This window comes from Triticum urartu, chromosome 6A (genome assembly GCF_056163025.1).
Source record: "Triticum urartu cultivar PI428250 chromosome 6A, HENAU_Tu73, whole genome shotgun sequence".
Lineage (NCBI taxonomy): Eukaryota > Viridiplantae > Streptophyta > Magnoliopsida > Poales > Poaceae > Triticum > Triticum urartu.
The window spans coordinates 377,965,182-377,972,776 of record NC_141878.1 but is presented as its reverse complement, the minus strand read 5'-3'; the positions used below and the strand labels follow the sequence as shown (position 1 = coordinate 377,972,776).

At 49.4% G+C, this 7,595-nt stretch overlaps 1 long non-coding RNA gene across 1 annotated transcript; it reads right to left on the bottom strand.

Moving 5' to 3' along the window:
• Nucleotides 1-3,216: 3,216 nt before the first annotated feature.
• On the bottom strand, nt 3,217-7,276 carry LOC147965321 (uncharacterized). Its single transcript, XR_015607424.1, has 3 exons — nt 6,702-7,276; nt 6,302-6,611; nt 3,217-5,514 (listed from the first exon to the last, which is right to left on the bottom strand). It is a non-coding gene; the product is annotated as an uncharacterized LOC147965321 (long non-coding RNA).
• Nucleotides 7,277-7,595: the final 319 nt, after the last annotated feature.

The window sequence follows — 7,595 nt, the reverse complement described above, 5'->3', positions numbered from 1 at the left end:
ATCGTCCTCGTCTTCCTCGTCACACCCCTCCTCGTCAACCTCGCCATCCCCCTCCTGGTCGTCCTCGTCATCCTTGTCACTGCCCTCCTCGTCATCCACGTCATCCTCTTCATCCACCTCCTCGTCGTCCTCGTCATCCTCGTCATCACCCTCCTCGTCCTGCTCATCATCCTCGTCCCCGCCTTCCTCGTCGTCCTCGTCATCCTCGTCCCCGCCTTCCTTGTCGTCCTTAACATCCTCGTCCCCGCTTTCCTCATCGTCCTCGTCATCCTTGTCCCCGCCTTCCTCGTCGTCCTCGTCATCCTTGTCACCCCCTCCTCTTCCTCCATCACATCTCCCCCCACTAGATCAACTCCCTGCATGAGCTCCGACACATCCCCCTCCACTTCCTCCATCTCCCCAATCTCCTCCGGCCCCGGCATGTCCGGAGACATGCCCGCTGCGACCCGAGCGGCGCGCCTCGAACGGATGTCCTCCTGCAACTAGAAGTGGTGCTCGGGAGTAAGCATGGCGTAAGTAGTTTTCTTGTGCCGAACCATGGCGGGGGCCGTCACAAACGAAAAGAGAAAGATGGATGATTTCGTAGGATTGCCGGCAAAAGAGGGAGAAGCAGGATGATGTCTAGTGGTGGCGGACGCCGCTCGGCTTAAATAGCGAGGAGCCGGAACAGTGACACGCGGTGTTCACTTCGCCAACGGATGAGACGGCCGTCGGTCCTTTTGGCTTCCGCAGCGCCCACACGTGGCGTTCACTCTATTAAATACCTCAACCTCCTCCAGAGCGGCGTCACCGGAGGAGACGCCCGTCGGACCCTTGGGTTTCTGGAGCGGCATCCACGCGGTGTTCACACCCGAATACAAGGAGACGCCCGTCGAACGGTAGGGCTTCTGCAATCAACGCATGAATGTGACTCTGTGTAACGCATAACCGTGCCTCTCCTGGCTTCCTGGTTGTGCCTTTCAGTGCGAAAGATTCAACAAAATCATTTGGAACACCAAGACAAACTAACGTCACTCTACACAATACCACGCCGTGCCTTCTTGGGACCCATGACCGTGCGAAGAAATATACCAGACCAGCGTCTCTCGAATAGGCCATTTCGTGCCTCGCAGAGTAAACAGTGAGTGTTCACATCTGAACCAATTCCACTGGGTCTCCCCAATCAAAGAACGAACCTGACGGTGCCTTTGTGGGTTGAACGCCCGTGCCTCTCCGTCTGATCGAGTCGACGGAATCGTTCGGAACACAAACACACGGGAGCGTGACTCTATATTATACGGCAACATGCCTTTTAGTGCTTGACGCCCATGCCTGTGACCCTTAACACTACCACGAACTTCCACGCCATCGTCAGTGCACAAGTCATGTCCCTACCTGGTACACAACCATGGCCGTATTCACTTCACGCTCGTGCTTCTAATAAAAGAAGTGCGGCGCAACTCAGCACAGAGCCGTGGCTTTTAAAAACAAGGAACTTACGCTTTTAAACACCTCGACTCTCAAACTGGCCACTCGCAAAGTAAACATTTAGCGTTAACATCTAAACCCATTCCGCTTTGTTTCCATAATAAACATATGAACGTGACTCTCCGACAGACCAAACCATTCCCTCATGGCATTCATGTTCGTGCCTCTTCTTATGAATGAGTCAACGGAATCATTTCGAACAAAAATACACGTGAACGTGACTCTATATAAAACCACGCCATCTGGAACACCAAGACAAACTAACATCACTCTACACAATACCACGCCATGCCTTCCTGGGACCCATGACCATGCGAAGAATATACCACACCAGCGTCTCTCGAATAGGCCATTCCATGCCTCATAGAGTAAACAGCGGGTGTTCACATCTGAACCAATTCCGCTGGGTCTCCCCAATTAAAGAACGAACCTGGTGGTGCCTTTGTGGGCTGAATGCCCGTGTCTCTCCGTTTGATCGAGATGACGGAATCATTCATAACACAAACACATGGGAGCGTGACTCTATATTATATGGCAGCATGCCTTTTAGCGCTTCACGCATGTGCCTGTGACCCTTAACACTGCCACGAACGTCCACACCATCGTCAGTGCACAAGTCATGTCCCTACCTGGTATGGAACCGTAGGTGTATTCACTTCACGCCCGTGCTTCTAATAAAAGAAGCGCGATGCAACTTAGCACAGAGCCATGGCTTTTAAAAACAAGTAACTTATGCTTTTAAACACCTGGACTCTCGAACCGGCCACTCACAAAGTAAACATTTAGCGTTAACATCTAAAACCATTCCGCTTTGTTTCTATAATAAACATACGAACGTGACTCTCCGACAGACCAAACCATACCCTCATGGAATTCATGTCCGTGCCTCTTCTTCTGAACGAGTCAACAGAATCATTTTGAACAAAAATACAGGCGAACATGACTCTATATAAAACAACGTCATCTGGAACACCAAGACAAACTAACGTCACTCTACACAATACCACGTCGTGCCTTCCTGGGACCCATGACCGTGCGAAGAATATACCACACCAGCGTCTCTCAAATAGGCCATTCCGTGCCTCATAGAGTAAACAGTGGCTGTTCACATCTGAACCAATTCCGCTGGGTCTCCCCAATTAAAGAACGAACCTAACGGTGCCTTTGTGGGCTGAACGCCTGTGCCTCTCCGTCTGGTCGAGTTGAAGGAATCATTCGAAACACAAACACACGGGAGCGTTACTCTATATTATACGGCAGCATGCCTTTTAGCGCTTCACGCCCGTGCCTGTGACCCTTAACACTGCCACGAATGTCCACGCCATCGTCAGTGCACAAGTCATGTCCCTACCTGGTATAGAACCGTGGTTGTATTCACTTCACGCCCGTGCTTCTAATAAAAGAAGCGCGACGCAACTCAACACAGAGTCATGGATTTTAAAAACAAGGAACTTACGCTTTTAAACACCTCGACTCTCGAACTGGCCACTCGCAAAGTAAACATTCAGTGTTAACATCTAAACTCATTCCACTTTAGTTCCATAATAAACTTACGAACGTGACTCTCCATCAGACCAAACCATGCCCTCATGGCATTCATGTCCGTGCCTCTTCTTCTGAACGAGTCAACCGAATTATTTCGAACACAAATACAGGCGAACGTTACTCTATATAAAACCACACCATGAATTTGTGGGATGCAAGCCTGTGTCTGTGACCTGAAACACTGCAACACAGAAAAGCCACGAACGTACATGCCTTCATCAGTACAGAAGTCATTACAATACTAGGTTCACAACCGTGGCTGCAGAGACTTCACGTCCCGTGCTTCATAAGTAACGACGCCTAATTACAATGATACTCGGAACCAAAATACATTTTGTTAACAAAGTAGCTGACAACGAAATTTCACAAGACAAGGTAAGAAACTCCAGTCCACTGCTTAACAACACCAGATAAACACAACAGCCAGGGACGATGTTGTATATCTAGCCTCCACCGACCTTCTTGCTGGTTTGCTCCCCGCACAGTTCATCAACCTCCTTCTTCAGCGCCTTCACATTCTCGTCATGTCGCTTCACATTTAACGACCGGACGTGCTCTACATCAGGAGACCTCACCAGAGCGACGAAGGCACTGAGGAGAGGAAATTTGAGGAGAGGAAGTCAAAACATCTATGTCAGGAGACCTCACCAGAGAGACGAAGGGACCGAGGAGTAAAAAGAATCCTACTCTCCGATATATATAATCCTAAGACTCAAAACAATTTTTGTTCTCGACTCAACAACGCCAGATCAAGCAGGGGGCTCCTAAGTCGGGGATGGATCTGATACCAACTTGTAATGCCCACGATGCGGCTATATCTCTCACGTGTCAAGGCACGACTTAGAGGCATAACCGCACTGTAGGTTTTGTCGCAAGAAGGGTCATCTTCACACAATCCCATGTAATGAACAAGAATGGGATAAAGAGGGTTGGCTTACAATCGCCACTTCACACAATACTTAAATAAATCATACATCATTCAAAATACACACATAGACCGACTACGGTCAAATCCAAATGAAAAGAAGATAACCCCAAATGCTAGATCGCCGATCGTCCCAACTGGGCTCCACTACTGATCATCAGGAAACGAAACATAGTAACGACCAAGGTCCTCGTCAAACTCCCACTTGAGCTCGGTTGCGTCACCTGCACTGGTATCAACGACACCTGCAACTATTTTGGTAGAATCTGTGAGTCACGAGGACTCAGCAAACTCACACCCGCGAGATGAAGACTATTTAAGCTTATGGGTAGGAAAGGGGTAATGAGGTGGAGCTGCAGCAAGCACTAAGCAAATATGGTGGCTAACATACGCAAATAAGAGCAAGAAGAGAAGCAATGCAACGGTCTAGAAGCTAGAAGTGATCAGGAAGTGATCCTGAAGCTACTTATGTTCATACATAACCCAAACCGTGTTCACTTCCCGGACTCCGCCGAAAAGAGACCATCACGGATACACACGTGGTTGATGCATTTTAATTAAGTCAAGTGTCAAGTTATCTACAACCGGACATTAACAAATTCCCATCTGCCACATAACCGCGGGCAGGGCTCTCGAAAGTTTATACCCTGCAGGGGTGTCCCAACTTAGCCCATCACAAGCTCTCACGGTCAACAAAGGATATTCCTTCTCCCAGGAAGACCCTATCAGTCTCGGAATCCCAGTTACAAGACATTTCGACAATTGTAAAACAAGACCAGGAAAGCCGCCCGATGTGCCGACAATCCCGATAGGAGCTGCACATATCTCGTTCTCAGGGCAACACCGGATGAGCACTACGTACAACTAAAACCAGACCTCAAGTTTCCCCAAGGAGGCGCTGCAAGTGGCTCTAGTTCAGACCAACACTTAGAGAAGCATTGGCCCAGGGGGGTTAAAATAAAGATGACCCTCAGGTTGGCCGACCCAAGGGAAGGGTAATAGGTTGTTAGGCAAATGTAAAACTAAGGTTGGGCCTTGCTGGAGGAGTTTTATTCAAAGCGAACTGTCAAGGGGTTCCCATAACACCCAACCGCGTAAGGAACGCAAAATCAAGGAACATAACACCGGTATGACGGAAACTAGGGTGGCAAGAGTGGAACAAAACACCAGGCATAAGGCCGAGCCTTCCACCCTTTACCAAGTATATAGATGCATTAATTAAATATAAGAGATATTGTGATATCCCAACATAAACATGTTCCAACATGGACCAATCTTCAACTTCACCTGCAACTAGCAACGCTATAAGAGGGGCTGAGCAAAGCGGTAGCTTAGCCAAACAACGGTTTGCTAGGAAAGGATGGTTAGAGGCTTGGCATGGCAATATGGGAGGCATGATATAGCAAGTGGTAGGTAGCGCGGCATAACAATAGAGCGAACAACTAGCAAGCAAAGATAGAAGTGATTTCGAGGGTATGGTCATCTTGCCTGAGATCCCGCAAGGAAGAAGAACGAGTCCATGAAGAAGACAAACAGACAAAGTCGAACGAATCCTCACAAACGCGACGTTATCGGAACTAACCCGAAGAAGCAACACCGGAAAGAAGCAAACAACATGGTAAACAACCATCACATAAACATGGCATGATGCACAATCAAGTATGATGCATGTCCGGTTTAATGAGGCATGGCATGGCAAAGTGCAACAAACAACACTACAAATTAAGTGGAGCTCAATATGCAACGATTTGCATATTAACGAAACACCACATCAAATTTTTAGTTCTCTCTCGGTTATGTACCCAACAATATTAAATGTGGTTAAATATGGAAAGGGGTGAAGCATAACAAAACTACCTATCTAGGCAAGTTTAAATGAGGCCGGAACAACAAACAACAATTCCGGAAAATCCTCATATGCATATTTTGGATTTGGTACTGTTCTGCCCTAAACCATATTTTAGAGTTGTTCAACATGCAAAGCAATGCCACCATGTTAATATATGCCTTTTTCTACCCCATTTATATATAAAGTTTATTTAATTTGGAGCTACGGTTATTTAGTTATGAAATAAAACATTTTAGCATGGCATTTAAGCAAATTAATGCAAACAGCAATTTAAACATTTTAAACATGGATGAAAGTAGCATATTATGAAACTAGACAAAATTCTAAGAATTTTTCATATATAAAACATTTTAATCTGATGCACGGTCATGGAGTTATTATATGCATGATCAATATGGTTTTTTCTGTAAAACTGTAAGACACTGGATAATTAGTAAATCACTTCGTGGAAAAAAAAATGAGTCGGGCCAAATCTGCTGGTCCAACAGGGAGAAGAGGCTAGAGGGTCTGCTCACCCATGGGCTTCGGCCCGGTCGAGGGAGAGGGAGGCTGGAAGGGGGCGCTAGGCCTTGCCAGCAGCGTGGATGCAAGATGCGGCCTAGGCGCGGGCACGACGAGGCCGGATCGGGTCAACGCAGCGAGCAGAGGCGCGAGACGAGCCGCTGGTTGATGCGGTCAACGCGAGCGGGAGACTGGGCGATCGGCGCGATGTGGTGGAAGACGGGGAGCGGCACGAGGACGGACTTGGCGTGGGATGTGGCTTGGAGCAGATCAGGCGCGAGCAAGGAAGGGGAGGCATCTCCCATCGATTATCATGGAGGCTAGCTGCAGCGAAGACAGAGAGAGCATTCGAGAGAAACGTGAGCAAGAGAACAACAGAGGAGGACCGAAGGAAGGAGAGGAAGGGTCGGGGACCTGCGTGGCTCCGGCGAGGTTGGGGATGTCCGGCGCGCGAGGAACGGCGCGGGGAAGGAAGGCTGGGCATGGGTCCATAGCGCGGGGCAGGCGAGGATCTCGTCGAGGCGCTATCGGGTGGAGCTTCAAACTGAGGGCCATGGCGGCAGTGCTCCATCGGACGCCCATGGCGAACCCTCGACGGATCAGAGAAGGGGAGGTGAGAGAGAGAAGAACAGGAAGATGGAAGGGGAGGCAGGGACGAGAGGGGTCATACGGGCCTGCTGGAGGTGGACGCTGGTGACGCAGCTGGTCGCGAGGACGGGCGTGAACGCAGCTGGGCTCGGGAGCGAGCTCCTGCACGGGATGGAGGTGGCTGCTGGAGCCTTGGTGAGCTCCTGCTCGGGAGAGGAACGAGGAGGCCTGCGCGGTCGAGACAGGAGGCTCGCGGCAGCGAGGCTGCGGGCGTGGTGGCTCGGCAGGAGGAGAAGGAGGCTGTGATCTGGTTGGGCGGCACTGAAAGCAAGGTGGAGGCGCTCGGGTGGATGGGGAAAACGAGGTGGATCTGGCGAGTGGGTCGATGGCTGGCGGGAGGACGGGGCTGATGGGACAAGCTCCCTAGGATCTAGGGTTCATCTATTTATATAGCAGATAGGTAATATGAGGGAGAATTTGGATCATCCCATCGGGATCGGGCGCTTCGAAATAAATGGGTTAGGGAGGTCCAAACAAAGAGCCGAATGTATTTTAAGGATGTTTGGGGGATGATCCGAATCCAACGGTGATGACTGAACAGGTTGGGTTCGGGTAAGTTTTCGGACGTGCACGAGAGGGTGGTCTAAGAGAGGTGATGAAGGCAAAGGGAGAAACGGCAACGACGAACGAATGCAAGTTTTAAAACATGATGGGAACAAA